Source organism: Bombus pascuorum, chromosome 1, assembly GCF_905332965.1.
Source record: "Bombus pascuorum chromosome 1, iyBomPasc1.1, whole genome shotgun sequence".
Classification (NCBI taxonomy): domain Eukaryota; kingdom Metazoa; phylum Arthropoda; class Insecta; order Hymenoptera; family Apidae; genus Bombus; species Bombus pascuorum.
The window spans coordinates 1,724,251-1,734,754 of NC_083488.1; the positions used below are offsets into that span (position 1 = coordinate 1,724,251).

General features: G+C 39.7%; 1 protein-coding gene across 1 annotated transcript in view; it reads right to left on the bottom strand.

The window, feature by feature from the left end:
* Positions 1–10,504, bottom strand: part of LOC132911187 (neural-cadherin-like) — a 52,735-nt gene extending 42,231 nt beyond the window's left edge. The window contains exon 1 of the mRNA XM_060967612.1: positions 9,755–10,504. The gene's annotated coding sequence lies outside the window, so the exon portion shown is untranslated. The remainder of the gene's footprint in view (positions 1–9,754) is intronic.

The following is a 10,504-nucleotide window of genomic DNA, read 5'->3' on the forward strand; positions in this document are numbered from 1 at the left end:
ATACCATTTGATCGCGCTCATTTAGGTTGAATTAATTTCGCGTTTGCTTTTACACGCGGAAAGTTTGTTTCACTCGATCCATCCTAAAAGCAACAAATCAGCGCTTCTAAATTTTTTAATTGCACAAATTCTCCATTAATTTTTTTGTTCTAAATTAGTTGTACTTTGTATTTTGTTATTGTCATTTGTGTGAAAAGTTTTAGAAACTGTTCACGCATTTACCTTTAACCAATTTCATTTCCAATTTTCATTATGGATATGAAACTGTTGATAAAATATAAATCACTTAAAGTACGACCATAAAAGATATAACTTAGAAAAAACGAAGCTGGCACCCCGCTGGGGGTAGCCGCCCACATGCTATATTTATTTTTTATTTTTATTTTTTTTTTTCTTCACCAATAAGATATAACACTTTACCAAATGTCCATAAGGACAAATTGTAAAATAACCAAAATAAAATAAAAAAAAAAAAACTTAAAGTACGACAACAGTAAGAAAACAAAAGTATCACTGGTTTGAGTGACAATATTTTTGGAAAGAAACAGATCGAATATATTTAAGTGTGCAAGCATAGACAGAAGATATACCACAAAAGACTGTACTTTGTATTTTTCTATTCCATCGAATGGACATAATTCGGTATAATTTTATCGTTAAAAATATATTTATTGTACACCATTCTCTATAATCTACGGCAGTCGAAATTCGCAGACTGAATTTCAATTTTAGAGGAATTCGTTGTATCTCTTCTTCGAGCGAGTAACTAGGGACAGAGAAACGACATTTCGAGAGTTTCGCCTAGCTAGGCAAACGGAATCATTTAAAGACTGCGTCATGACGCAATTCGAAACGAAAAGTTTAAAAGGATTACTTCTTAATTTACGTTGAATGCCGGCAGTTTTGTAAAAGTATTAATTGCGACTCAGGAAGACAAGTTTCCCTGTCGCGTTTCCGTTCAACTCTGATTACTATGGAATGAACACCGAAATATCCCAATGAGGCGCGCAACACGCGTTTTCATAAATTTGTTAGTGAAACAAAAGCCGCGGTACACGCAGCTAACGTTTACTGTGCTCACAATAATCCCGAGCTTTCGAGCCTTCCCATATATTTTGTGGCTTGAAGATTTTCTTCTCTTTTCCGCCCTATCGTAATGAATGAGAAATTACAAATGCGACAGCTCAAGATCTCGAAGAATATGAAGAATACTCAAACCGTAATAATTTCATAGAGGATTTTAAAACGTTCTCTAATAGACGTCGCGAATTGTAACCGAAGTGTCATTCCGTCAGTGAAGTCATAAAGTGTGAATTAATCGTTAAATTAGTTGGTACGACGAGAATGTTCTTATATTTATGTTCTACCTGCCATATACAATTCAACTACTCCAGCTCTATTTTCATGTAATATGCATAAACAAATGTAATATATATAAATATATTTATAAGACACGAAACAATATGAGAAATAGTGTAAAGAAAATTATTATCAATTTCAAATATACATCTTTCAAGGATTTATTCACTTCTTGGTTAAACCGTGCAATCTAGCACTCAAGAACTGATTCAAAATATACAAAAGATGGTATATAACACAAAGAGATTACGTTGTTTCAATTACAAAAGACTTGCAGTAAAATTCTAAAATACGCAACTCACGTTTTAAAACAAACAGTGACGCAATCATAGCCAAAAACGTTTGCATAAATCTTCAAAAAAAGGCCGACACATATATCTTCCATAACGATCATACGATCGTTTAAACAGTAACGATGGCAATTGTTTTTCCACATCGCAATAGAGTGAATGAACACGAGGAAAAGAAGAGGCGATTGAATTTATCAATTTCCGACTGACACGTTATCAATGATGATTTACTATGTTTGGTCGGAAATTGTGAAAAAAAAATACACCAACGTTCTATTAATGGGAAGAATAACTCACACGAGTAAACGTAGTTTCAAGCTGAACCGCGTGGAAATCCCTATTTAATGTGCTCGGCGAAAGTTTCTAAATGCGAAATTTTACTTCGCTTGTATCTATGATCGTATATCTCGTACCGTGGCTCACTAGACTATCATGGTTTTTGCAGGATAACGCAAATTCATGTATACGAGAGGCTTTCGTGGATCTCACGCGGATAGACAAGATCCGCGGAAACCAACCAGATCGCGATTTAATGCTAATTAATAAGCGAAATACCTCCGTTTCGAAACTAACGCAGACCGCTTTAGGTGCTAAACCTGTTTTTTAAACCAATTTTACCAACGAAGAAACGAAAAGATCGCTCGATTCGCTAATCGTTGTGATTGCGCACTGCATGTTCCATCGAATAATAATTTCGTTCTCCTGCTATCTTCGATTGACATCATTTATAAATGAAGTAATCTTGCGCAAGAATTTAATGTTAAACCTACCGACACTGTGTATACCTATTTCTACCGTGTTCGGTCAAAATAATCGGTAATTAAAGAAGCAATAGTTCTTATGATTTAACTTAGATAATGGTTAATTTATAACTCAATGTATATAAAATGATGAACTTTCATAAAATTTCGTCCAAATTTACTTTTGTTTAATTTCAATTATAGACAAATAAAATTATACTTTTATTTATATAGAGATATATCTTATTCAATTATCTTATTATCAAATGTAAAATATTTCCCACATCTTAAACAAATTTTAGTAATTTTGTAACCTTTACAATTTTTTACTTGACAAGCTTTTTTGTAGTAACGAATCTGAACTTGTTGATAGTTTTATTGCATGGTTTTTTCCCGCTATTTTTTATATAAAAATAATGTATGCATCAGGTTTACAGCAATTTTATGAATTCTCTATAAATCGGCCCCATACTGTAGATACCATTGCAAATTTATTGGTTCGTAAACGTTGGCTTCTTTCGCTCTTCTTCTCAAATCGTATGAACCTCGTAATTTCAGCAAAGTCATTTCTGCTCATTGTCTTTGAAAAAAGTCCAGGTCTCCAAATTTTATTCCACAAATATGAAACATCCAAATTCTTTGCCTGACATGCACCGCGGGCATATAGCAGAGCAATAAATGCATCTAGTTTCGTTGCATCTAACTCCCTCTTAGTCGCCAATACTCTAAATGCTTCTTCTTCCGTACATTTTATTATATGATCCCTTATACGGTGATCAATGATAAGATAAAATGCCGTCTTTACTTGTCCTTTCATTATATGCCGTTTAGCATATCCCTAAAAATATTATGAACCGATGTCCTGCCAGGTTTGGGACTCGCATCTATTTCTTTCCAAACTGTTCCATCGGGCCCAGTTTCACTCTCTGCTGTCAACGATAATTTCTTTCCTTTTTGCCCTTACGTAAACGCTTATTTATAATATTCAACTCTGATTTGGTTGCAAATAGCTTTTCATGTGCTTCCATGCCGTTTTCAGTTGCTGAAGTTTCTTGTTCATCGCACACATCTGTTATTTTTTCTTATAATTTTTTTTTTTGAAAAGTCTTGACATTTTTAAAGTAAATATTTATCACAGAATAACACCATGTACGAAATACAAAATTATTGTCAAATTTGATATGCTTTACTTTTCCTTTTATAACAACTTTACACAAAACGCTCTGAGATGCTTTTTGTCTGAGTTTTAGAGATAACAAGGTTAAATGTCGACCGATTAACTAACAAACTGAGATGTATTCTGGTCGAAAGGTCGAAAGATGTAATCTGGACGATAGCAAGTAAGAATATGATCCTGTGACAACGATATTTATAAGAAAATATCGATGAGTATTGGCCGTCCTCCACCAACGGTTACTCGAGTGTAGAGTTGGGAATAACCCGCTTTTCCCGTGTTTTATCGGAATGAGCGATAACCCCAAGGAACTTCTCGACTTTCAAAATGTTTCTAACAATGGACTGTAAAAAATGCTAAATTTTATGGCGGTTGGGATTACTATGGGCCTGAATCGATATGTCCTGACAGCTAGTGGTCATCTTGATCGAGGGATGGATTATGATTTATGACAAAGTTACGGGCGTAACAGCTGTTATTATTTGTTATTACTAATTTTGTTTGTCATCTGACCTCGAGATAGCATTTTCTTTGTACTGATTGCATTTATTTTAAGAGTAATTAAAATATTTTATCGGCCGATCAAATTGATCGCCCGCGGTAGGCAAGGCAGAATACAATTTGTTCTTAGAAAAGAAAAAAGCAAACTAAAAGTAAATAGCGAGAAATATATTGTATGCATATTTTACGAAAAATCAGAAATTATGAAACGATATGATAACGTTTAAATATGGTTAAATTTGTGTAGAAGTTTGAAAGCGGTTTGACCGGCACTGGTAGGTTTAATGTTAAAGAATTTCTCATTGTGACGCTACGTTGGAGAAAATACTGCAATCATTTCCGTACAAGCGGCGCATAAAAATTCATATGAAAGATTAGACCGTGAAATATCATGATCGCTTTATTGGTATTATATTAATTCATAAAGGAAAATCTTCTGCATTTGTTCGTAAGCACCAGACTGGAACATTATATATTAAATACAATAACCGGCATGAATTGCAAATATTCAGGTATATGCATTGTACGGCATACGCACGTTCATTATCGCTTTTATTCATAACGTATCAGAATAAAATATTTTATTACGCGAGATTTGCGGTATAAAATCTTGTAACTATTCGTAATTTGTGAATTATTCTTTTATCCATAATATTACGTATTCTCACCACGATTTTCTACATTTACATGCTAATAATCTTTCGATCGCAGTTTTTCGCTTGAGAGTAGAATGCGATAAAGACAAAAGGAACCCGTTCGGTTTACTGCTCCGATTAACGCGATACGAAAACAGAGTTTATCGTTAAAGAAACACGAAAAGCATCTTTCGCAAAGTAGGAAGCGAATGTGACTGAATGCAAAAGGCAAAGTTCGAGTTGTGTACGTGCGCAAACAACAATGAACTGTAATTAGAGAAGTCCAAGGCGCGAAGCGCTAGATCGAGGGCATAGAGGAACGCCCATTCCCGGTAACGCTACACGAAGTTCGCGTGATGATTCTAAGACGGTAGAGGGTGATACCTAGGTCCCTCCCCGTGGTGCAACCAGACGCGGTGTCTCTGAAAGGGTCCTCCATGGCTCGTTTACGAGGCGACAAGACAGATAGGATGGAACGCTAGGGAGGAGAACGTTCGTTGAGCTAAATGTAAATTTCGTTCCTGATTCCTGGCGTACTCTGTGCACAATGTGGACAACGTAGATAACCAGAGCCGTTGATGACGACACGAGCAAATGCCAGAGGGACGGTAAATCTTTTATGAAATCACCGTGAAATCATTGCTCTACACCATCACCATCTCATGCTCGTTGCTCCATGGTTGCGCAGACAAGCTGCGCCATGGCGGTCACCCTCGCGAAGAACTTGAACTTCCCTCGGGAGGGGTAAGAAAGTAAATTTCACCTCCGTATTTCGAGGGATTCGCGTCGCTCTCTGACGAGACGCTGCGAAATGGCGGTATCACGCCACCTTTGATGTCTGATACCGAGATACCCTGTTTCGTGGTATTCAAATCCCTAAGATCCTTTCAATCTGGATAAAATATTTCGTAGGGAGATAGAATATTTTGTTTTCGAAGACTCGATACAACTTTATACGATGATCTCGTGAAGTAGAACGAACTAATCTAACAGTGAAACTCTTGGGTACGATACGCTTACTCGAGGAAATTAGTATCGACACTGTTGTATATTGGAATTTCTGGTGGTTTCTATTCGTCTCTATCTTTGGGAACTTGGAATCAGGATTGATTTACGTTACCGTCACTGAAGCGACCTTTAACGACGTAATACGACGTGACAAAGATTGGTACGAACATTTTTAATCACTGTAGTATTACTAAGCATCACTTTTTATAATCGTAACATAAAATCATCTTTCATACGATATCTCGATCTCTCTAATCAAGAGATGATTACTCTACTCAAAATTTCACCGATTAAGATGTACAGTTATCTGCAGTTGCAGAAGTTATCTGCAAATATCTACAAATATCAGCACATCTTGCAGCACGGAAACAACGTTAGTTCACAGGTCACGAGCATCTTTCTTCCAAGAAAACTTCGTTTTAGTTCACTCGAAGTGGCACACTGTCGATCGAATCAATTGTCGAAGCAATCGTTCTCAGTTCTTCGAAAGCACACACAAAACAGAAACACAATGCAACCGAGCGTTTTCCACTCGACCTAAACTACATCGTTCCAACAGTGACGAGAAATCATTGGTCCGACGATATCTCGAAGGGCTGTTCGCGTTAACTCTACCTTATCAGGCTCGCATTCGAACTTTCTACGATTAAAGGAACTTTACACCCACCTAGAATTTTTGTTGTTGACACGATCGCGATTCCTGGTTAAGCGTAATCGTGGCACGACACCCGGTGAACTTCGACCCGAGTGAGTCGCCTTAGAAAGCTGGCCGCACGTAAACGTTAAAGACTCTTTAACCGGAGGGCGGTTGAACAGCGAAAGGGAAGAGAAAGAGAGAGAGAAAGGCTATTCGGGGTAGGCGAACATTCCACGCGGCTGTTGGCGCGTGCGCGCGCGTGCATATACACGGCCGTATCCAAAGAGGCTGTACCACGCCAGTGTCAAATAGAGAACTCATTTCCACGAGACTTGGTCTCAGGCTTGAAAAAAGCTTTACGCAATTTCAACAGCAACGTTTTTACGTTCGATTTGCGATAAGCCTCGCCAATTCCAAGATTTCTCGCATTTCCATACGATGTTTAAAAATAAAATATTTTAAGGTTTGACGAAATTTTACATTACGTAATCTTATGTACATTTTATCAAATTTTTGTTGTACGCTAATCTTCACGCTAATCGTAAGTTACAACGCTTGTCGTTTTTTAGCTTTGCGGTAAAACGAAACTGCGAGATTTGCTACATCTTTTCCGGTTTATTGTAATTTCCAAACGACAAATTCGGAGCTTGGATTAAAGTTTGCGACATGTGATTTTTACTTTATTCTAAAGAGTTTGGCATCGTACGAAAATTGCAATGTAGTCGGATTTTTTGTCGTGGCATTTTTTTGTCTATTTGTTAGAATTTTAGCGCACAGAAGCCGGAACCACGAGTTACGAACCGTTCAGAAAACGTCCTTCCATGGCCGTTACTTCCGACGTATTTCGGGACTGGCGGGCTTCCATGGATTGCCGCACGTTGCACGGCTTGGTCATTGGCCGTATTTTGCCATCTGCTACCGTGAAAGCGTGGGCTGTTGTTTTATTTTATTCAAGCGTTACTTTTACGACTTCCAACTTCAAGAACTCATTAACACTGTCGATAAATTTTAATCCTAGTTAATTAGAGATATTCGATAATAATTTTTTACGAAAAGGAAATATCATCGATCGCTTCTCTCGATTAAGAACGTGGATGTCTATCTACAAATTATTGAGGTATCTACAACTTAATAGAAATCATCTGGATTTCTACATATTCAAATGACAATAGCCATTAAACCACAAATGCTTATGAAAATCCATATTTTTATGAATATAGTTGAATGGAAATTTAAATACCGTAACAAGTATTTTAATTTGTATTTTATTTTGTTTTGCTACCTGTAGACTTTTTGTAATCGCAGTTTAAGTATCATTAGCCAAATGTATCTATCCTTCGATAATGCAATCTGTTAAGAGCTTTCCAATTCTTAGCAAACCAAAAAATTTCTCGCGCTATTGGATCGATATTCGCTCCAAAGTATAAACGCTATTATTATACGAACGGTAGCAATTCATAACGCAGCGACGATAGGGATCGCAGACATGTGACGACTCAATAATTCATGACCGCTCGTAAGATTCGATCTAATCCTAACGATCTCTCGTGCTTTCCGTTTCTCCTCTTTTCATTAGTTAAGATGAACGCGATACAATTTTCCCTAATAGCACGTCGGCCGTGTGAGAAAAATGTAACGCGATAGAACTTGTACAACTGGTGGCGGAAACAGTTATATTTCTCGGTTGAACAGACCAGGTTGGACACGCCTACGAGTTGGCCCTATTTCGATCAAAGATGCTCAGCTCGTCCGAGAAATTTGTCCAGAGCCGATCGAACGTTTTCCTAAATTCTTCTCATTCTCTGCACCGCTAATATCGGTCTCTGGTAATATACTATGCCAATAATCCACGTATTTTTCGTTTCCGAAATTTACATCGTGAACGTGATTTGACTGTGCGAGCGTTTCACGCGACATCGAAAAATCGTGCACGACGAAAAAGTTCATCGACACGATGGAATCGCGGTGCTGGCACTCGCCGAAGATGAACAAAATTTTCATTCGAGCGAGGTGGATGTCACCTCCAAATAGGAACAAGAATTCGATACTGGAAGCGTTCAACGAACCGGATTGAAATACGATTTCGAACGACGCGAATCGCTGAAAAATTAAGTAGATACGTCCCGGTTACGGTCGATCGATAAGCTGAAATTCGGGAAATCTTATATAATTGACGAGCTCGTCCGCGTGTGGAACAGATGGCTGACGTTTCCACGACGACCCACGCATACTGAGTAGCTTTGTACGCAGCGTGATTTAACGAGCGAAGTTATCAGAACGATCACCGCTAATTATTTAATTCCGTCTTCCCGCTAGGGAAGACGAATATAGTATACGCGAACCGCGTTCTCTTCATATCGATCCGGCTGCTTCGACGAAACTCAGGAAACGCGCGAATCGTTCGATGGAACAGCAAGAAGGGGATAGACGGGATGAAAACGAGACAGTTGTAGGAGATAGTTAGAAGAAGAGAAATAGAGAAAACTGTGTGTGTACGTAAGAGAAAAATGTGTGTACATGTGTGTGTGTGTAAGGGCGACAGCGCGATCTCCGGTCCTGACTTCACGTGGCTTCTATTGATTTACTACGAGGCGCTGGTTTTACGAAAGAACCGCAAAGTCTCGTAGTGAAAAGTTCGCCGGCGATCGATCCGCGCTGTCAGTCGGGATCTCTTCGTAGCAGTGTTGTCTCGTGTATAGTCACGCTAGCACTGCAACAGTCTGCTCCAACAGTTCAGTGACACGGTGCACTATACGACACAACCGCTTTAGCCTGGCTTCAGGGAATCGACACCGGCTGTTTCCGGAACCAAAGTACGTTGTCAGTCTAGTAAACATCACGTTTCTCGATCGAGCTCTCGTCTCGTTTTTTCGACCGTGATCGTTCTTCACGATCATGTAATATCATAAGAAAGAATCCTTAATTTGTAATTTTGTCTACTCGCGAATGAAGAACTAGAAAATGACTGGAAAGAAAGCAAGCTTTAAAAAGCAGTATGTCTCTCATTCTCGTAAAAAAATTTCACAGAGAACTTCTATTCGAGATGCCAGACATATTTAATAACGCGATGGCATTCGTCAAAGTGTGTCAAAAGATCGCAGTAAGAGTTCACCTGCCGTTAGAGGGTGGCAAGCACCAAGGACAAGCACGCGAGAAAAAGAGATCGAAAAGCAAGAAGAGAGAGGGAGTGAGAGAAAAAGAGAGGGGAGAGAGAGAAAGAGAGAGAGAGAAGGGGTGGAAAAATGAGCAGGTCGCAGGCCGCAGGGCGTACGGGCTACATCCGTACCTCCTTACTTCGGCAAAATCAATAACCTGTTTGGGGGTGTAGGAGAGAACCTAAGGAGAGAGGCCATAGCACGGCACCGCCGCACTAGGTAGTACGAGAGCCAGGTGTGTTGTAAAATACGTACGCGAATGTCCAGGTGCGAATGTCGAAGGCGTCTCTTCCCCCAGAACGCTCGTGATCGTGTCGCGTACGAGTCGGGAACAGAAGCGCGTAACCGGCACCACCCCCGAATGTCCTGGCACCTGCAAACGTTGCTGGGTATCACCGAACAGCCTCTTGCAAGTCCCCGACGTATAAATTCTCGAATCGAGCGAAAAAACGTACCACGAAACACGTATATTACCAACACGATCCGATTCACTGTCTACCTCGAATTTTTCAGATTCGACGAAACTCTGTGTTTTTAGCTCCTGGCACGAGCTCACCGCACGCACCGGTATACGACGTTAATCGACGATAATTCCTCGAAATCTTTTTTCCAGTAACTCAGAATCCTGCGACGATGACACTGTCAGCAGAGGTCTCCCCCTCCCGAACGTTGCCTCCTGTTATCATTGCCCACCACCTCGCGGATACAGAACGAACGTCTCGTTCTCTGTTCGCGATCCGAATCGCGCGCTCTTCTCTCCGCCGGAAAGCAAAGAGAATTCACCACCCCGACCCCCAATGTTGTTCGGCTTTTGAATAAAACACGAATATCGGTGCCGGTGTAGCGACGACACCGAGCAGCACACGAATTTCCAGTCTCGACGCGCGACTTTCCTGTCAATGCTTCCCTTTCAGACAGGAGATACGTTACCAAGAGACAGAGAAACGGACGCAGCACAACGACACGCGTTTCGAGCTGTCGCGGCTGTGGGGCGCGGACCACTAC